A 22,684-nucleotide genomic window follows, 5' to 3' on the forward strand; every position below is an offset into this window, starting at 1 on the left:
AAGATCTCTTCGAGGGAACTTCTTCTCCACTTGTTTCAATCTATCCTTTGTCCATCCCCAAAATGCAGACCATCTTAGAGTATATCCAAGAAAATCCCAGGGTTCATGAGAAAATATAATTCTCCTGCTGGAGCCAGGTTTTTCTCTTTAAGGAAAGACCAGATTCATTCTGGTCTTGCATTGATTACAGAGGACTTGATGCATGGTGAATAATCTTCATCCCCTCCCTCTCATTTTGGAACTCTTGGACAGACTCCAGGGTGCTGAAATATTTTTCAAGCTTGATCTTAGAGGGGTATACAATCTAATCTGGATCACAAGTAGAAGAAGGCCTTCAACACCAGGGACTGGCAGACTTCAAAGGTTTCCGCAATGAGATCTTCCATGACCTCTTGTATACTGGTGTTATAGTATATCCTGACAATATTCTTGTAATTTCAACAAACTTGGGCAACCATCACCTTCATATGAGAATGTTCTACAGCAACTTTGAGACAACAATCTCTATGTCAGTTTGGAGAAATACCTTTTCAAAAAAACTCAGTTACCAGTCCTTGGCTACATTGTCATGGATCAAGGTTTTCTTATGGATTCAGCCAAACCATATCTGCCTGGCCCCAGACTTCAGGATTAAAGGTGACTTAATGCTTTTTGGAATTCACATGAGCAAATGTGCTTATGTCTGATTTGTGGGCCATTTGTCAAATTAATTAAAAATTTCAGAAATGGCAACTTTTAATCCAAATCCCATTGTAGTAAATGCATATCAGCCATGGTAAAAGTAATACAATAATTTGCCAATGCAGAACAATTATGACTCCTACTGCCTGCATGTGCATAATCTCTATTGCGTGTACAATACGCACACAGTACTTAATCACATGTAGTAGGCCCCTTTTCAAATCAAAAGGATTCCCAAAAACCATTGAAAATTTTAGAAAACAATATCAGAGTGGCATTTAAAGAGACAAGAAAGAAGCTCAAGTTTATATTGCCTAGATTCGCAATGGTAATTTTTTAACAGGTCCATCAACAGTCATTTAATCTACAAAGCAACATTACAGTACCATTTATTCCCAGGGAAAAAAAAAAATATATATAATAGAGTGTACGTTCTCAGACGTATTTTATTTTCACTCTGACCCCAATGTATATAGAATCGCCAACGGCAATTTTAAAATCTAGAAACCAGCTTTACAGTTTAATTTATTCCCAGACTAAACACCCTGAATATTGTAGAGAGCAGGTTTCTAGCATTCATTTATTTGCACTGAAGTCTCACTTTGAATAGGACCACCAAACAGACATTTATAAGTATGGTAATCAATACTAAAGTATTCCCAGTAAAAACACCCAAAATATTGTAGTGTGTATGTTTCAGATTTAACTCATTTGCGTTCAATCCACAGTTTGAATAGGCCCCCAACAGCCATTTGAACCTATGGGGATCAACAACACGGTATAATTTATTTTCTAAAAACCCACCACATGTATTATAGTGAGCACATTCTCAGTAATAATTTTGTTTTCAGCCTTTTTTATTCCCAGAAAAAATAAATATTGTGGTAAGTATGTTCCATGATTTAACTCATTTACGCTCAAGATGGAAATTATATAGGATCTGTGGAAATCAAATTAGAGTATGATTTATTCCCAGAAAAAAACACCCCAAATATTGTAATAAGTACAGATGTAATTTCTTTGTGATCCAATTATTATAATGTGTAGGTTCCCAGTATTTTATTTGCACTTGAACCCCTATTTTAACAGCTATTTGTATATTTAGAAATTGACATCCCAATATAATATATTCCCTGAGAAAACAAATACTGTTAAGTAAGTTCCCTGATTTAACTAATTTACGCTCAAGATGGAATGGAAATCAAGTTAGAGTATCATTTATTCCCAGAAAAAAACACCTCAAAAATACTAATGAGTACAGATGTTATTTTCTTTGTGATCCCTCCCAAATTTGAATAGGACCACTAAAAGCCCTTTAAATCTAGAATTCAACATTAAAATAGCATTTATTCCTGGACAAAACACCCCGAATATTGTAGTAAGTACACTCCCAGATTTAACTTATTTGCACTTAAGCCACAATTTGAATAGGACCTCCAGCAGCCATTTTTAACTTTAGAAATCAACATTACAGCATCATTTATTTCCAAAAAAATTACAGTTCAATTTATTTTCAGACAAAACACCTCAGATAAAGTGGCCAGTACATTTCCAGTATTCATTTATTAAGGGCACAAGCCACAATTGTAACAGAACCCTCAGCAACCAGTATCATTTTGTCAGAGAAGAATACTCCATTTACTGTATTGTACTTATTACATTGCTAGATGTTCCACATATCCCCATTACATTCACACCCCTAGTGTGCCCCCACTATTTTCTGGGCTCCAAGCTCCCACCTGCTGGCATGGAAACCCCATGGCAGGTTCCAGCAGTAGAGGAGTTGGAGACCAGTAAATACTGTATCTGTTCACTGATTTCCCCTACCTACTAAGAACCTGGAAGCAATGTGCATTACATAACTTCAAGGTTGGGCTGTCTCTTTCTCTAAACTCTATGGCCAGTGTAGAATACTGAAGCACAATCTACACTCTATTGGCTTTAGAGATAAATATATGTTTATTTGAAATTGCAAAAAGGCAAAAGAATAGTGAATAGGGTTGAGCGAACCCGGACTGTATTGTTCGTGTTCGTACCGGACTTTTGGGAATTCGGTACCCGGACCCGAACCCTGACATTTTACTGTATGTTCAGATACTGTCCGTTGTTCTGTAATGTTATTTAATGTTTTGGCGCGGTTTAATGGCGCGCTTTCAACAGCCAATCAGCAAGCGTTTAACTAGTGTGCCCTAGAAGCCATCACAGCCATGTCTAGTAATGGCATGGCTGTGAAAGGCCAGTGCAGCATGTGACCCAGACTCTATATAAGCTGGAGTCACACAGCACCGCGCATCACTCTGCTAATACTACTGTAGGGAGAGGTTCCTGACTGCTGCTGCTGAGGGACAGATAGGACTTTACTATAGGGCGAGGCTGGAGAGATTGCTTGTAGGGAAAGCATAGGAGGAACAATCTGCTTTATCATACAGCGATCTACATTGATTTGATTTTGTGGGGTGCAGTGAACGATGTTTTTGCCAGGTGGGAGAAATAGGAGTTTACTGTAGGGCCAGGCTGGAGAGATTGCTTGTAGGAAAAGCATAGATAGGAACAATCTGCTTTAATCAGACAGCGATCTAGATTGATTGTATTGTGTGGGGGTGCAGTAGAACGATCTTTATGCCCAGACCTGAGCCAAGTGAGGAGGAGAAGGGAGAAACAAATTTTTTTATCAGTCTGTTAGGCGTGCGGTGCTGCACATTTCATGCAACCTTAGTGCATATGTGTGTGCTTAATCTGCATTTAAAAAACTTTAAAGACTGTATGTCAGACAGACATTGCTTTTCTAACCTGCTCTTCAAAAAGCATCAACGTGAGGGGAAAATAATTATTTTACAGTATTTAGGGTAAAAAAATTACTTTTCAGTTTTTCATTCAAATGTTTTTTTTTTATTTAATAGCGGAATAGAACAACAGTATTCAACCTGGCTGTTAGGCACGGGGTGCTGCACATTTCATGCAACCTCAGTGCATATGTGTGTGCTTAATCTGCATTTGAAAAAGAAAAAACATCTTTTCCTTCATATTTAACTTTAAAGACTGTATGTCAGACAGACATTGCTTTTCTACCCTGCTCTTCAAAAAGGGGAAAATAATTATTTTACAGTATTTAGGGTAAAAAAAATGTTTTTCAGTTTTTCATTCATACATTACAGTCAGTGAGATACACCCATTGCATACTGTTGTATTGCGCCGTGCAATAAAAAAAATGATTTAGGGGACAAAAGAGTTTATTGCTGCCCTGTCCGCATATGTTACAGTGACATACACCCATTGCATACTGTTCTATTGCGCCGTGCAATAAAAAAAACATTTAGGGGCAAAAAAGTTTATTGTGGCCCTGTTCGCATATGTTACAGTGACATACACCCATTGCATACTGTTCTATTGCGCCGTGCAATAAAAAAAACTATTTAGGGGACAAAAGAGTTTATTGCTGCCCGGTTCGCATATGTTACAGTGACATACACCCATTGCATACTGTTCTATTGCGCCGTGCAATAAAAAAAACTATTTAGGGGACAAAAAAGTTTATTGCTGCCCTGTCCGCATATGTTACAGTGACATACACCCATTGCGTACTGTAGAATTGCGCCTTGCAATAAAAAAAACAATTTAGGGGACAAAAGAGTTTATTGCTGCCCTGTCCGCATATGTTACAGTGACATACACCCATTGCATACTGTTCTATTGCGCCGTGCAATAAAAAAAACATTTAGGGGCAAAAAAGTTGATTGCGGCCCTGTCCGCATATGTTACAGTGACATACACCCATTGCGTACTGTTGAATTGCGCCTTGCAATAAAAAAAACTATTTAGGGGACCAAAAAAGTTGATTGTGGCCCTGTCCACATATGTTACAGTGAGATACACCCATTGCGTACTGTAGAATTGCGCCTTGCAATAAAAAAAACTATTTAGGGCACAAAAGAGTTTATTGCTGCCCTGTCCGCATATGTTACAGTGACATACACCCATTACATACTGTTCTATTCCGCCGTGCAATAAAAAAAAATATTTAGGGGACAGAAAGTTATTAAATTGCGGCTTAGTCTGTATCTGTACGTGTGAGATACACTCGTTGGATACTGTTGTTCTAGTCCGCTATTCAATAAACATCCATTTAGGGAAAAAATATTACATTGCAGCTTAGTCTGCATATTTTACTGTGAGATACACTCGTTGTATACTGTTCTAGTCCGCGATTCAATAAACACCCATTTAGGGAAAAAATATTAAATTGCGGCCTAGTCTGTATCTTTACGTGTGAGATACACCCATTGTGTACTGTTGTTCTAGTCCGCTATTCAATAAACACCCATTTAGGGAAAAAATATTAAATTGTGGCCTAGTCTGTATCTGTACGTGTGAGATACACCCGTTTTATACTGTTGTTCTAGTCCGCTATTCAATAAACACCCATTTATGGAAAAAATATTAAATTGCGGCCTAGTCTGTATCTGTACGTGTTAGGTACACCCGTTGTATACTGTTGTATTGCGCCTTGCAATAAAAACCCATTTCGGGGAAGATCCAAAATTCCATAAACATGAGGAGAAGGTCAAATAAGGGACATGGCCTGGGTCGTGGTGTTGCTGGTGGAGCTCCTGTTGCAAGGAGAGGACGTGGTCGATCTGTGCCAGCTACAAGCACAGGTGAAACACTTTCCTCAGCTGCGAGTAGGCGACAGAACCTGCAGCAGTATTTGGCAGGGCCTAATGTGCCTCTACAAAGATTGAGGCCAGAAGAAGTACATGCGATAGTAGATTGGGTTGCTGACGGTGCCTCCAATTCCTTCACATCGTCTCCCACCCAGTCTTCTGCTGAAAGGTCAGAGTTGGCACCTGCAGCCGATGTCCATCAAACTGTCACCGTACCCCCTTGCAAATCAGCCAGGCAGTCTGAGTCCCAATTCATGCAGCAATCTCTTCTTCTTTTTGATGACTCTGTTAGCATGGTTTCCCAGGGCCATCCACCTAGCCCTGCCCCAGAAGTGGAAGAGATTGAGTGCACCGATGCCCAACCACTTATGTTTCCAGATGAGTACATGGGAGGACCATCGCAGCACGTCTCGGATGATGACGAAACACAGGTGCCAACTGCTGCGGAATTCCGAATTGTGGAGACCGACAAGGGTTGCAGGGGTGAAGACTGGGTGGAAGACGATGTGGAGGACGATGAGGTCCTCGACCCCACATGGAATGAACGTCATGCAGGTGATCTGAGTAGTTTGGAGGAAGAGACTGTGGTCGCACAGAGCCACCAGCACCGCAGAAGAGGGAGCAGGGTGAAAAAGCAGAGCGGCCGTGCCCTAGACACTATGCCTGCTACTGCCCAACAGCAAGGGACCGAGCACACAAAAGCCAGCTCACAGGAGTTCCCTAACATGGCAGTTCTTCAGACAATGTGATGATGACAGGACACGAGTGGTTTGCACGCTGGGCAATGAGAGCCTGAAGCGAGGCATAAACCTTCTCAACCTGAGCACAACCTGCATGACCAGGCATCTAAGTGCAAAGCACGAGATGGAGTGGAGTGCACACCTCAAAAACCAAGAAAGGTCTCTGTCTCCTCCTGCTTCCTCTTCTGCTGCTGCAGTCTCTGCCTCTTCATCCACCTCTGTAGTGACAGTGGCACCTGCCACCCCGCAAACAGAGGATCCACCAGCAACACCACCACCTGGGTCACCAACAACCATCTCCACAATGTCCCGTGGAAGCGTTCAGCTTTCTATCTCCCAAACACTGTAGCGGAAGAGTAAGTACCCCCTACCCACCCGCGATCCCTGGCCCTGAATGCCAGCATTTCAAAATTCCTGGCCTTTGAAATGCTGTCATTCTGGCTGGTGGAGACGCAGAGTTTTAAAAGCCTTATGGCGGTGGCTGTCCCACAGTACGTCGTGCCCAGCCACCACTACTTTTCCAGGCAAGCCATCCCTTCCCTGCACAACCAAGTGGGTGACAAAATCAGGTGTGCACAGCACAACGCCATCTGTGGCAAGGTCCACCTAACTAAGGATACGTGGACCACTAAGCACGGTCAGGGACATTATATCTCCCTAACAGCACACTGGGTAAATGCAGTGGCGGCTGGGCCTGAGGCGGATTGCAGTTTGGTGCATGTCCCTCCACCACCGAGGACTGCAGGGCGCTTCAGTTTGCCTCCTGTTCCTAACTCCTCCTACTCCGCTTCCTCATCCTCTACCGCCTCCTCTTTGGGTCAGCGTAACACCTTCACCACCAACTTCAGCACAGCCAGGGGTAAATGACAGCAGGCAGTTTTAAAACTTGCCTGTTTGGATGAAAAACCACACACCGCGCAGGAGTTGTGGAGGGGCATTGAACAGCAGACCGATGAGTGGTTGGTGCCAGTGAGCCTCAAGCATGGCCTGGTGGTGTGCGATAACGGGCGAAATCTCGTAGCAGCTCTGGGCCTAGCCGGTTTGACACACATCCCTTGCCTGGCGCATGTGCTTAATTTGGTGGTGCAGAGGTTCCTTAGAAATAACCCTGATATGTCAGAGCTGCTGCAGAAAGTGCGGGCCGTCTGTGCGCACTTTCGGCATTCTCACCCTGCTGCTGCTGCTCGCCTGTCAGCACTGCAGCGTAACTTCGGCCTTCCCGCTCACCACCTCATATGTGACGTGCCCACAAGGTTGAACTCCACCTTGCACATGCTGGCCAGACTGTGCGAGCAGCAGCAGGCCATAGTGGAGTTTCATCTGCAGCATGCACGCGTGAGTCGCTCTTTGGAACAGCACCACTTCACCACCAATAACTGGGCCACCATGCGAGACCTGTGTGCCTTGTTGCGCTGTTTCGAGTACTCCACCAACATGGTCAGTGCCGATGACGCCGTTCTCAGCTTAACTATCCCCCTTCTATGCCTTCTTGAAAAAACACTTCTGGCGATGATGGAAGAGGATGTGGCACAGTATGAGGAGTAGGAGGAGGAGGATGAAGAGGTAACATTTCCAAGGCTTTCAGGGCAGCCATTCGCAAGTGGCTCCGAGGGTGGGTTCCTGCACACACAAACGCCAGGGACACAATTGTCCAGCAGGGGCACAGTTCTGGAGGATGACGAGGATGATGAGGAGGAGGAGGTGGAGGAGGATATGGAACCATGTTCACAGCAAGGTGGCACCCAGGCCAGCTCATGGCCATCACTGGTGCGTGGCTGGGGGGATACGGAGGACACAGAGGATACACCTCCCACAGAGGACAGCTTTTCGTTGCCTCTGGGCAGCCTGGCACACATGAGCGATTACATGCTGCAGTGTCTCCGCAATGACCGCCGAGTTTCCCACATAGTAACTTGTGCTGATTACTGGGTGGCCACCCTGCTGGATCCCCGTTACAAGGACAACTTACCGTCCTTAATTCCCTCTCTGGAGCGTGATCACAAGATGCGCGAGTACAAGCGCACGCTGGTAGACGCTCTGCTGGTGGCATTCCCACCTGACAGCGGGGGCACAGTGGAAGCACAAGGCCAAGGCAGGGGAGGAGGAGGAAGAGGTCGGCAACGCTGCCAAGACCCTGCCAGCACCACAGAAGGCAGGGTTAGCATGGCCGACATGTGGAAAAGCTTTGTCAGCACGCCACAACAAGCAGCACCAGCAGCTGATATGGAACGTCTTAGCAGGAGGCAGCATTTCACTAACATGGTGGAGCAGTATGTGTGCACACGCCTAGACGTACTGAATGACGGCTCTGCCCCTTTCAACTTCTGGGTCTCCAAGTTGGGCACATGGCCTGAGCTTTCCCTTTACGCCTTGGAGGTGCTGGCCTACCCTGCAGCAAGTGTATTATCTGAACATGTATTTAGCACGGCTGGGGGCGTTATCACAGACAAGCTCAGCCGCCTGTCCAGGGCCAATGTGGACAAGCTCACGTTCATTAAAATGAACCAGGCATGGATCCCACAGGACTTGTCCGTACCTTGTGCAGAATAGTCATGTATACCGGCCTTACCCAGCCATTGCTGGCTTTGATCTTTCTTACTCTTTTGGGGTGTACCCGAATTTAATTTTTTTTTTTTTAATTAAAAACCAAAACCTACCTCGTCCTCCTCCTCCACTGCCAGTGCTTCCACCTACACCGCCATATCCACCGCCATATCCTCCGCCACCTCAACCTCCTACTCCATATGTGCCTCGTCCTCCTCCTACATCATTCAAGATGATTATTTTTTATTTTTCTGTTTTTTATGTTCTTTTAAGTTATTTCCCTATCCACATTTGTTTGCAGAGCACTTGCCATGCTCTTAATATGATTTTGCTGCCACCTAGCCCTTTCCATGTGTGTTTTAGAGGCATTTTAGTGCTCAAAAGTTCGGGTCTCCATTGACTTCAATGGGGTTCGGGATCGGGACAAAGTTCGGGTTAAGTCCGGCTCACGAACCCGGATTTTTTTTTCAAGTTAGGCCGAACCTGCCGAACCTGAACATTCAGGTGTTGGCTCAACTCTAATAGTGAACATCAAACAGTATACAATATAAAAACGGGGGGGGGGGCAATCCCCACTGTAGAACAAAGGTACATTATAAATAACACTCGAGGTAGGGTTATCATGATAGTAAATAGAAAAGAATATTGCAGTACAGATCGTGGGTACACCAGGTTTAAAACAGATGAGCGCAATGACATCCACAGGTAATGCAGTTTAAAACCTAGGGAGGGAATAGAGAGGAAACAGAGAAGAAAGAGCGAAAGGAAAGCTGTGGAAGGGGGGAACAGTGAAGGAAAGTCAGGAGAGAAGGAAATAAATTGCTGAGGGTCAAGGGAGGAGAGGGTACTCTATTGGCTTTAAAGGAGGGCAGGAGAGGCATCAAGGATCTAAGGAACCCCTGAAGTCTCATTAAAGAGAATCTGTCAAAAGAAAACAGTATCACATAGAGGACTGTAAAAGAATGTTAGGCATCCCAGCCACATACATGCGCATATGAATATAAATGCACACATAGACTGCACTGCACATGTTACCTATCACCATGCATTAAACATTTTTTGGAGCAATGAGCACCGAGCAACAGCATGAACACCTAACTTTCGCTGCTTTTTGGGAGCTTCCCCTAACTACTCCATATTTGTTGCAACATGCAATGAAAAAATACTCTTGGGAACACTGACTTTTAGAGGGCATGGGCTGGCACTACCACATGATTGACCCTTGTAAGCCACCTGACCTGAGGCCAAAAAGTGCATTATCGGTAATGGTTATATGGTAGCAAACATAATAGGTCAAAATCATGATCAACATGAACTTGAAAGTCATCACTATTTACCTTGTTCACTTCCTGAAAGGGTAATAATGCAAAAATGTGGCCCTTTGAAGCTGTTGACACCTTTCACATACTCAGGGATGTCTGTTTCTCTTCCTTCCTTCTTTCTCCACCATCTTGATATCACCCAACACATTTCCTTGGAGGATGATGCTTTGTTCATTGAGGTAGGATCCATTCTACCTCAAACACTAAAGGACTAGTCTCAACCTTGTGCATTTTTCTACAATAAGTTTTTAGCTGGCTATTAAACTTTCCCTGTATGAATGGTGACATCTATTGGAGGGTTCTCCACATTGCATCATTGTATTTACAGATCACAAAAAACTTTAATAACTGCAATCATCTTATTGATGGAATCCCCAACATTCTTGATGAGCAATCTTCTTCACAAGCTTTAAGTTTGAAAATACTATTCGGCCAGGTTCCAAAAACACACATGATGTTGTTCTTTTCTGGTCCTTTGATGTTACTGACTTGGAGAGTCATCCCAGCCTGGAACCTATTCCCCCAACTGGATTCTGGCCACTACCCATCTGCAGCACTCACAAATTTCTCCAGGAAAAATGTTTCTGGCACCCAATCTTTGCCCAAAACCCTTCATGTGGGCAAATTATTCTAAATTTTCTGGACATCCTGGGTTACAACATACAGTACTTATACGATAATTTCCCTCAACACTACTAGTGGTGGCTATCTCTTTAAGGATGTCAAGGTTTACATTTTAGCATGTGCCATGTGTGCACAATCAAAGTCACCCACTCCTGCCCTGGTAGTATTAATCTTTACCCTGCCTGTCCCTGATGATCTCTGCTCTGTATTTTCACAGATTGTTATCATGAATCTCCCGCAGCAGGCTTCAATACGATATGGTTAGTGGTGGACAGATTTTACAAAATGTGTCACCTGACCCCCCTTTCCAGACCTGACATCTGTTCACACCCTGTAGTCAATCTTCATCAATGAAGACTTCCACCTTCATGGCATGCCCTCTCACTGTATCAGTCCTTTCAAAACCCCACTGGACTTTTCCTCTGCCTGCCTTTTCCTCTGTCTTCCATTCATAGTCTACAGTGAATGAAAAGGGTTAATCAAAATATCAAACAGTATCTCAGCTCCTTCATCTCTTCCCAACAGGATTCCTATTCCTAACCACACCAATGCCAGTACTAGGAAAATCCTTTTTCTCACAGTCTTCCACTGACATCCTTCTGTACCATTTCCCCTTTCTGTGTCTCCTCTTGTGACAGCTTCAACTAAAACCCAAAAACTCTTTGACTCCATCTAGGCAGAGGTTTCCAAAAATCTACATCTGGCAGCTTTGAGATACAAAAGTGTTGTGTTAACATTGTAGGGGCCCTAATCTCCTGTTGGGTGACAAGGCCTGGCATTCTACCAGACACTTTCACCTTCCAGTACCCGCTGTGCTATCACTTTACTTGGCACAGTGGGGGAGATTTACTAAAACTGGAGCACACAGAATATGATGCAGCTCTGCATAGTAACCAACTTCAGCTTGTTCAATTAAAGCGGTTGTATACCGCTGGATGTTTTTTTTCCCTGCAAGGTAAAGTCATAATGTGCATCACATAGTAGCACATTATGTGAAACTTTCCCTAAAAGTAAGCTGTTCCAGCTCCGTGATGTCAGCGCTGCAGGGCCTCCTAACTTCACACGTCTTTCTTCTGGGTTGGAGGGCTCCGGCTCTGTGACTGCCTGAAGCTGCGATGATGTCACTCCCACGCATTAGGGTGAAATAGCTTCTGTGCTTCAGCTGTCCCCTTTTTCTTACCCGAACCCGATTGTTCCAGCGATGAGCATGAGCCATTGGCTCCTGCTGCTGTCAGTCAAATCCAATGATACAGAAGGCGGAAGCCAGGGGCCGGGCCGAGTCCTGCTGTCTGTGTCAATAGACGCAGCAGCTGGACTCATGAGCGCGCCCGCACGGGTGCCCCAATGGAAAGCGGCTTTCTGTGAGGGCACCCGATGAAGAAGAGGAGCAAGGAGCGCCGCCAGGACACCCCAGAAAAGGAGGATCGGGGCTGCTCTGTGCCAAGCTCTTGCACAGAGCAGGTAAGTATAACATGTTTGCTATTTAAAAAAAAAATGAACCTTACCAATCACTTTAAGCTTTAACAATAAAACCTGGAAGCTGAATGGTTTTAATGCAGAACTGCTCCCGATTCTGTGTGCTCCAGTTTTAGTAAATAACCCCTAGTGTATTTTAAAATACTTGGGCCTCTTTTCTGCATTATCAGGACTGTGGACCTCGCGCTTATGGGGTGTAGGGTGATAATCAATTAAGTGCTTGTAAATTAGCTGCCTGCTGCAAGGAAAGTGCTAGTGCTTTAGTGAGTGAGGGTCAGTGATTGCAGCGCTGCTATATAAAATTATTTTATTTTATATAGCAGCGCTGCAATCACTGACCCTCACTCTTTTCTGCATTGGCCAGTTTATGTCAAAAGTAAACTTAAGGTACATTTCTGGGGAAGTCCATGTGTTAAGACCAATCTTAGGTATTGGGTTTAGTGTTGAAGGTGAAGTTTTAAATATTTAAGCCAGTGTAAATGTAGAGTAGTAGATTCTAATTAAACTGGAAATTATTGGCTTGCTAAAGCATAGTGTATAATCAACAAATTGCATTTTTTTCATATATATATATATATATATATATATATATATAAATTAAGAACATTCCCATTCTCAGTTGAAGTCCTATTGGAGGAAACGCGTCAACAGGGGAGGCGTGCCGTCATTAAGTCACTTGCGGTCCGTGCTGCAGCCGGACGTGAGCTCTACACTAAATTTCTCAGCTATACCATCTGTACCGCTCATTTATACCACATTCATGTAAGTGCAATCTGTATATATGAATAAACTATATCAAGGGTAATACACTATCAGCCTCCTATATATCTTTAATGCATATTGGAGCCAAACTGTGGAAACTGAAAAGCCACCTGCCTGTTCTGAGGGAGGAAGGAACATCGCTTTCAGCTATAATGCAGTGACTTCTGAGCCTGTTTGCTGTTGATTTTTGGTAAGAGGCCAGGTTTGCCTGTGTTGCACTGGAGGTTTGCTCACATTTGAAGGTTAAGATCATAACGTTGTGAACAGTCTGATCATCTTTATAGCACTTACCTTCTTCCGCCAGGTAAGGAGGAATTTCACCTGGTGGAGGGACACCTGAATTATCTTCACCGTACTTTTCTTGCAAACATTTTTGGACTTATCCACATCACGGGTTTTGGTTGATTTTCTCACCTATACCTCAGCAAGAGGAGCTTTTCTTCTTTTATGAACTGTTATATGATTTAATTATTTTATGTACCTTTGTTTTTGTACCACCAGTTACTCTGTTTTGCTCTTGGAGCTATGAATCTGAGATAATTTGTATGTGGTCCTAATCACATTGATTTCAATACAAATATCACCTTTATGTGATTTCCACCCACACAGAATAAGCGCACTTTTTACTTTACACATATATACACAGTATCTCACAAAAGTGAGTATACCCCTCACATTTTTGTAAATATTTTATTATATCTTTTAATGTGCTACAATGTAGAGTAGTGAGTGTACAGCTTATATAACAGTGTAAATTTGCTGTCCCCTCAAAATAACTTAACACACAGCCAATAATGTCTAAACCACTGGCAACAAAAGTGAGTGCACCCCTAGGTCAAAATGTCCAAATTGGGCCCAAAGTGTCAAAATTTTGTGTGGCCACCATTATTTTCTAGCACTACCTTAACCCTCTTTGGCATGGAGTTCACCAGAGCTTCACAGGTTGCCACTGGAGTCCTTTTCTACTCCTCCATGATGACATCACGGAGCTGGTGGATGTTAGAGATCTTGCGCTCCTCCATCTTCCGTTGCCCCACAGATGCTTAATAAGGTTTAGGTCTGGAGACATGCTTGGCCAGTCCATCACCTTTACCCTCAGCTTCTTTAGCAAGGCAGTGGTCATCTTGGAGGTGTTTGGGGTTGTTATCATTTTTATTACTGCCCTGCGGCCAAGTCCATGAAGGGAGGGGATCATGCTCTGCTTCAGTAGGTCACAGTACATGTTGGCATTCATGGTTCCCTCAATGAACTGTAGCTCCCCAGTGCCGACAGCACTCATGCAGCCCCAGACCATGACACTCCAACCACCATGCTTGACTGTAGACAAGACACACTCGCCTTTATACTCCTCACCTGGTTGCCGCCACACACGCTTGACACCATCTGAGCCAAGTAAGTTTGTCTTTATCTCATCAGCAAACTGTTTGCAGGCTTTCTTGTGCATCATCTTTAGAAGGCTTCCATCTGGGACAACAGCCATGCAGACCAATTTGATGCAGTGCGCAGCATATGGTCTGAGCACTGACAGGCTGACCCCCCCACCCTTCAACCTCTGAAACAACGCTGGCAGCACTCATATGTCTATTTCCGAAAGACAATCTCTGGATATGACGCTGAGCATGTGCACTCAACTTCTTTGGTCGACCATGGTGAGGCCTGTTCTGAGTGTAACCTGTCCTCTTAAACTGCTGTACGGTCTTGGCCACCATGCCGCAGCTCAGTTTCAGGGTCTTGGCAATCTTCTTATAGCCTAGGCCATCTTTATGTAGAGCAGCAATTCTTTTTTTCAGATCCTCAGAGAGTTCTTTGCTTTGAGGTGCCGTGTTGAACTTCCAATGACCAGTATGAGAGAGTGAGAGCGATAACACCAAATTTAACACACCTGCTCCTGATGCCCACCTGAGACCTTGTAACACTAACAAGTCACATGACCCCAGGGAGGGAAAATGGCTAATTGGCCCAATTTTGACAATTTCACTTAGGAGTGTACTTACTTTTGTTGCCAGCGGTTTAGACAATAATGGCTGTGTGTTGAGTTATTTTGAGGGGACAGCAAATTTACACTCGTATACAAGCTCTACACTCACTACTTTACATTGTAGGAAAGTGTAATTTCTTCAGTGTTGTCACATGGAAAGATATAATAAAATATTTACAAAAATGTGAAGGGTGTATTCACTTTTGTGAGATACTGTGTGTGTGTGTGTGTGTGTGTGTTTATATATACATATATATATATATATATATATATTTATTTATTTTTTTGCAGGTAAGTTTGAAAGGATTTTCTGGCAGCCTGTCTGATGGTGCTGTGGTGGTGGAGGACTCTCAGTGGGGCTCCGATTCCTACTTCCTGTCAGCCTGACATCACTTCCTGTGAGGCGGAGCACCATCAGACAGGCTGCCAGAAAACAGCCTCCATGCACCACCGGCACCATGCACCCCTCCTTTCTGCAACGGTATCCAGGACAAGAAGATGGATGATCCCATTCACCTACAGTACTGGCCTTTACTTACCTAAGAGTCTGTCATTCACTGAGACTGGGCTGCCTGACTTGGAAGATTTCTGGATCTGGGATCGGCTCTACATGAGTGATTGTTTATTGGGCACGCTTGACTGATCTCTGTAATGGGGGGTCTGTCAGATCCGGTAAGAGGCTTGGACACCTGGTGTTTGCTGGTGGTGGCTTCTGGATTCACAACTTACAACTTTTACTCTGTCTGTTCCTGGGATTCCCCATTCATTTACATGTGTGTGGACTTCTTATGAACTTTTACTCCCCAGTTGATCTTTTGTGGATTTTAATATCAAAAGCGCTGCATGTTATTTTAAGCTTATTTATATCCACATTTCAGGGTTGGTGCAAGCTGCTTTTTTCTGTTGCTATAGGGTTTGTTTATTTAGCGCAGTATTATATCTTTATAATTGTGAAAAGGGGCCTTGTAGGAAGTGCTGTGGTTCTTGAAAATTGGTATGCTTAATTATCTAAGCCTTTAAAATTATATGAAGATCGCTAATACTGACTAAAGGACAACCACAGTTAAATTCAAATAAGGTTAGTTTCCTACCAGCAACCACATTTCACAACAAATACCCACACTTTGTTTCCATATTTGCTTTCCTCTCCGCAAAAAAAAGCATATATCTTTTGTCATATTTTCTTTCCTGTCTGCAGAAAAGAACCTAACTTTTGTAACCTATTTCTTGCATGTACAAGCTTTACAAATGCTTTCTGACTTATGGTGTTCTAAAAAAATAACAGCGACAGCTGTGTACTTTAGATTAAACATCAAAATGAATACTAAACACCTTTTATATGAGAGAAAAAAAGGGGGCTTTTGTTTTTGATGTCCTTTGAAAAATGCCAGATTCCATGTCGTCAATTGTCATGCTGATCCTCTGTTTTTTTTAAAAGCTAACCTGGAACAAATATCCAGACAGGCGTTCTGACTTCATTTTACCTGTTCTGCGCATGTTCCGGACAAGTGGCTTTTAAAGAACCGAAGCCCTAGAGAGTCAGGCAAACTGGCATTTTCAGAAGGAGGTACGCAACTCACAGGCTCCACGCTTCTCTCAAGATATACTGCCTCTAAAAGCTCAAATGATTTACTAACAAGTTAGGAGTCTTTACTAAAACAAATCTGTGAATATCCATTTCAATTATCCAGTCATTTCAAAAACATCTGCACGATTTGGTAACCAAAGTGAGTAGAAATGTGCTTTTTACATGATTGGATAATTGAATATTCATATTTTTAATAAACATTTTCAATAATAGATACGGAGTACATGTTCTGCACACCTAGGCCTGCACAGGGGGTGTGCCAGGTGTGCCTGGGCACACCCTAATCACTACGTGTGGTGCTGATCCCCCCTCCTGGCTAGGCTTCCCACTGTGTTGCACCTCCCCCCGCAGTGCTGCTGGCTTCCCTCCTCTCCTCTACCCATGGCTGCTGCAGAGGGGAAGTTTCAATATGGAGAACGGATAAAGGGGCTAGTTAATATGTAATTTACTGTCCCCTTCCTTTTCTAAATGAACACAGTGAACAAAGACACTCACTGTGTTCATTCATAACTGAAGCATAGTAAACTGTGTTTACTATGCTTCCGTTCGTGAATGAACAGGAAGCTGTTCAGCACAGAGCACTTCCCATTTATTCACTGCCCCGTGCAGCTGAGGCTGCAGAGAAAGGTATGCGTGTTTGAGATTTGGGGTGCACATCCTAGTGCAATGGACTGCACACACCTATGTCTGCACATATCACATAGGAAAAGGAGTACTATAATGTCTCATAAGATCAGCATAGGAACAATAATAAGATAATAAATTGAAACCCAGCAGGGTATCACACAGTATAAATTACCGAAACTGCTATACAAATTGCAAGTACAGCCCACAATGATAGGTAAAGGGTATAGTAGACTTTGGGAGTCATACATTTAATTAGAACTCATTCTTAAGGCCCCTTTCACACAGGCGGACAGTTTAGATCCACCTACCAGTTTTTTTGGCGGATCTGAACGGTCACCCCATGCATCCCTATGGGGCATCAGATGTCAGCGGAGACATGTCCTCTGACAACCGATCCGTCAAATCTGGACGGATGGAAACCCTATTTTCCATCCGTCCAGCCGATGGGATTGGATGAGAACGGACAGATGGTCCGTTCCCATCCGATTCCCCCATAGAGATGCATGGGGACCTGAGAGCTGTGTCTCTGCACACAGTGCGGAGAACAGCTGTCATCTTCCTGCTCAGCGGGGGATCGGCGGATCGATCACCCCCGCTGAGATAAACTGAGTCCGTCTGATGCACGGACAGTGTGAAAGGGGACCTAAAGCAGAAGTAAAACCATCCACTGAATAGTTTAAAAAAACAGTTACATTCCCTGCATGCCTGGCATTGTGCTCTCAACCAAACTGTCAAACCATCCAATGGCTGGTGTCATAACTGAACACATGTACAGCATCATGGCAGTTGAAGATTAACCACTTGCTGACCGCCCGTTGTGTATTTACTGCGGCAGTGTAGCTCCATTGCGCTAAACTACATACCTGTACGTCGTTTCGTTCAATAGCCACTAGATGGCGCGATCAAGCTGCCGGAGGCGCGATTGCACCATGATTGGCTAGTGGGGATGTCAATCAGCGGGTCTGGAGGACCCAATGTCTGCCGGCCACCTGCAATCATCCCCGGGAGAGGCAGAACGGCGGTCTGTCTATGTAAACAAGGCAGATTGCCATTCTGCAAGGGGACAAGATAAGCAGGAACATGAATCCCTGTATTTCCCCAATCAGTGCAACCCCCCAATAGTTAGTAAGCACCCTCTAGGTACAAATTTAACCCTTTGATCGCCCCTGGTGTTAACCCCTTCCCTACCAGTGTCATTAGTACAGTGGCAGTGCATTTTTTTTTAGCACTGATCGCTGTAATAATGTCACTGGCCCCTGAAAAGTGTCAAAAGTGTCAGTTAGATGTCCAATTTGTCCGCCACAATGTCGCAGCCCTGCTAAAAATCGCTGATCGCCGCCATTACTAGTAAAAAAATATCGTATTGTTTCTAGACGCAATAACTTTTGCGAAAACCAATCAATATACACATATTGGGATTTTTTTTTACCAAAAATATGTAGCAGAATACAAATTGGCTTAAATTGCTTAAAAAAAATTAGATTTTTAAAACATTTTTATTGTCTTTGTTTTATAGCAGAAAGTAAAAAATATAGTTTTTCAAAATTGTCGCTCTTTTTTTTGTTTATAGCGCTAAAAATAAAAACTGCACAGGTGATCAAATACCACCAAAAAGAAAGCTCTATTTGTGGGAAAAAAAGGACATCAATTTTATTTGGGTACAGCGTCGCACGACCGCGCAATTCTCACAAAAAAATGGCCTGGTCATTAAGGGGGTAAAACCTTCCGGGCCAGAAAAGGTTAAAGTAACGCAGTGCCGAATCACAAAAAAATCCTTAAGGGGGCAAATCCTTCTGGTCTAGAAGTGGTTAAACAAAGGCCAAGATGGCAGCTTCCTTGGCTGAAAACGATAGGAGGGTTTACTTCCACTTTAACATTTTTAGTGAATATTCTCCACTTTAATAAATTAGCCTCATTATTTTCAGCATAGAAGCAAACTGTACAATTTAACCCCCTGTTCACACCAGTGTGACCTATCATGCGATTTAACAGGTCCAAATACCTTATAGTCAGCAATGGAACTGTTCAAATCGGTGCAATGCCGACTTTGCGGTACAGCATCGATTTGATAAAAAAAGTTCCTGCACTATTTTTTTGCAATTTCGGGTGCGACTTGCATAGACATCTGTGCATGACGTGGCACAGATGTCAGCCAAGTCGCACTGGTGTGCAGCTTTGAAATCGTGCAGTTTCAAGTGAAGTCGCACAATTTCAAATTCGGATTCCTTGTGAATGGAGGCGTCATTTTTTTCTGATTAAAGGGAATCTGACAAGACAAAACAACTGTCTCTGAAGCTTAGAAAATGCTGATATTGTAAACCAAGATTCAATAGCCATAGCAGGAGCGTGCATTCGGAAGACCTGCTATGCGCGTGCATGAAGCCATATTACAAAGTGATAGTGGTCTACTTAACCACTTAAGGACCGGATGGTTTTCCCCCTTAATGACCAGGCCATTTTTTGCGATTCGACACTGCATTACTTTAACTGACAATTGCGTGGTTGTGCGACGCTGTACCCAAATAAAATGGATGTCCTTTTTGCCCATAAATAGAGCTTTCTTTTGGTGGTATTTGATCACCTCTACGATTTTAATTTTTTTGCGCTATACAAAAAAAAGAGCGACAATTTAAAAAAATAAAAAAAAAAAAACTATATTTTTCACATTCTGCTATATAACATTCCCAATAAAAAAAAAAAAAAGGAAAAATCAAAATTTTTCATCATTTTAGGCCAATTAGTATTCTGCAAATTCTGTATATTGATTTGTTTGCGCAAAAGTTATCGCGTCTACAAACTGGGGGAAAGATTTATGTCATTTTTATTACATTTTTTTTTTACTAGTAATGGCAGCGATCTGCGATTAGCGGGACTGTGACATTGCGGCAGACAGATCGGACACCTAACTGCCATTTTTGGGAGGACCAGTGACATTACTACTGTAATCAGTGCTAAAATTATGCACTGTTAGTGTTATTGTACAAATGACTCTGACAGGGAAGGGGTTAACACCAGGGGCTATCAAAGGGTTAATTGTATGCCTAGGGGGTGTTTTCTAACTGTGAGGGGATGGGCTTATGGAATCAACACATAACAGGAGGAACACAGGAGCCCTGTGTTAACTACTGACAGAACAACGGTCTGGCATGTTTATAATGGCAGACCACCGTTCTGTCTTCCCGTGGAGTAATCACGGGTGCCCGGTGGCAATCACGCCCGCCGGCCCCACAGATCAGCTTCCTCTCTCGCGAATCACAGCGCTAGTTTACGATAGCTCCCGAGGAGCGACGTATGGGTACAGCGATTCATGCAGTCAAGACACCTTGCCCCAGTATATCTGCGGTGGGTGGTTGGCAAGAGGTTAAAATCCATTTAATACCTTGTAAATGTTTGCTGAATAGAGAAAGGTCATATGACGTCCTGGGCTTTGAGTGAATAATGGGCGCAGCTGCAGGCATCATTCAGATATTATCTTTTTCAGCCAGTGAATCCCTTCACCGTAAGAACAATCATAGCGGCTGTTCAGCTCCCCCCCACCTCCTCGCCCGTGCGATCGGCGAGCCGGAGAAAGAATCCAACGGCGGCGGAAGTTCACCATAGAGAATACCGAAGACCAGATGGTCCCCTACAGTCTCTATGACCTTCTGAGGCCCGGGCGTGATTTTATGATGTCACGTCCAGCCCAGCAGTTGTAAACACTGCCGCGGACTTGGCTATAAAGGCCAAAATAGTTTTTTTTTTTTCTGATCTGAGTCTTTCTTGCCTAAAGGAGAGATGTGGGGTCTTAAAGACAGCACATCTCTCCATAAAGAGGACCTGTCATGCCCTATTCCTATTACAGGGGATGTTTACATTCCTTAAAATAAGAATAAAACTGATCAAAAAAAAATGTTAAAGGCAAAGTATAAAAATATCAAAATAAAAATAAAATACACAAAAAAATAATAACTGTAAAGTTCCCCCGTCCTCGCATGCTCGCACGCAGAAGCGAACACATACGTAGGCAAAGTAATGTGCTGCTCCAGGACAAGACAACCTCCTTTAAAGTTAAACCTCAGAAGGATAGCTCGGGTGCATGCCCTGGTTGCAACAGAAGCATGAGGAAAAAATGGACTGGATGGTGGCACTGGGAAACAACCACATTTATTGCAATAAGTCAATGAAAGATAAACATACCACAGCGGGGATGATGATAAAAACAGCTAACGCGTTTCGCACCAAAACTGGTGCTTCATCATATGACGATGAATCATCATATGATGAAACGCTTTAGCTGTTTTGTCATCATCCCCGCTGTGGTAGGTTTATCTTTCATTGACTTTTTGCAATAATCGTGTTTTTTTCCCAGTGCTGCCATCCAGTCCATTTTTTTCTCTAACACATACATAGGTCACGCACACATGTAAACGGCCCCTTCAAACCACACATGTGAGGTATTGCCATAAACATTAGAGAGCAACAATTGTAGCCCTAGACCTCCTCTGGTAACCTGTAAAATTTTTATAACGTCATATATCGAGATTTTTAAGTACCGCTGTTTGGCGCAATTCCACGAGTGTGCGCAATTTTAAAGTGTGACATGTTAGGTATCTATTTACTCGGGGGAACATCATCTTTCACATTATATGAAAAATTGGGCTAACTTTAGTGCTTTGTATTTTTTTTTTAATTCATGAAACGGTTTTTTTCCCCCCAAAAAATTGCTGCGCAAATACCGTGTGACATAAAAAGTTGCAGCAACTGCTATTTTATTCCTTAGGGTCTCTGCTAAAAAAAAAAAACCTATAGGGCTCTTTCACACGGGCGGTCCGATCAGATCCACCTGTCAGTTTTTTAGGCGGATCTGATTGGATGCCCCATTCAGCACTATGGAGCAGCGGATGTCAGCGGTGACATGTCCGCTGACACCCGCTGCCATACGCATCCGATCCTGTCTGTGAAATCCGGACGGATAGAAACCCTATTTTCCATCCGTCCTGGGGATCAGATCGGATGGGATCGGATGAGAGCGGACAGGCGGTCCGCTCTCATCCGATTCCCCATAGAGAGCAGCGGGGGCTGTGACACCTCCCTCTCCGCACTGCAAGCGGAGACGGAGCTGTCATCCGCCGGCTCCGCGGGGATCGCGGATCGATCGCCGCTGAGCAGCAGGGATCCGCCTACGCAGGCGGACCGTGTGAAAGAGCCCATATAATGTTTGGGGGTTCTGAGTAATTTTTCAGCAAAAAGAAGGATGATTTAAACATGTAGGAGAGGAGTTCCAGAAGTGGTTAAAGCCGCTTTCTCTAATGTACAGTACATGCTACTAATACCATATTCAGGAAAATGAACGCTATCATATTTTAGGCAGTGATAATTATGTTAATTTATAAAAACCGGAAGAACAAAAAAAAAAAAACACTTGTTGCAACAACTATTTAGATGTAAGTGTTATTCATCAAGAACAGCTAAGAACGTGTGAGCTCAAACCTAATTCCTAGGGGGCAAACAGTCACTTTTTCCCCCCTTATACACACTCTGAAATAGGAGATCAATTTTACTTGATCTTTACTATACAAGTTATTAGTGCTCATGATTCATTTCATAACACACTCGAGAAGTGAAAAAACATTGTTTTTTCCACTCTTAAACAGAGCGCGTTTCCTGAACTGGTTTCCTGTGTGATTCAAAGATTTTCTATA

General features: G+C 43.4%; 1 protein-coding gene across 1 annotated transcript in view; it reads left to right on the top strand.

The window, feature by feature from the left end:
- Positions 1-489: 489 nt before the first annotated feature.
- Positions 490-22,684, top strand: part of ZAP70 (zeta chain of T cell receptor associated protein kinase 70) — a 103,997-nt gene continuing 81,802 nt past the window's right edge. Inside the window, exon 1 of the mRNA XM_082243473.1 lies at positions 490-636. The gene's annotated coding sequence lies outside the window, so the exon portion shown is untranslated. The remainder of the gene's footprint in view (positions 637-22,684) is intronic.

The sequence above is a fragment of the Pelophylax lessonae genome (genome assembly GCF_965119305.1).
Source record: "Pelophylax lessonae genome assembly, chromosome: 1".
In the NCBI taxonomy this organism is placed as follows: Eukaryota; Metazoa; Chordata; class Amphibia; order Anura; family Ranidae; genus Pelophylax; species Pelophylax lessonae.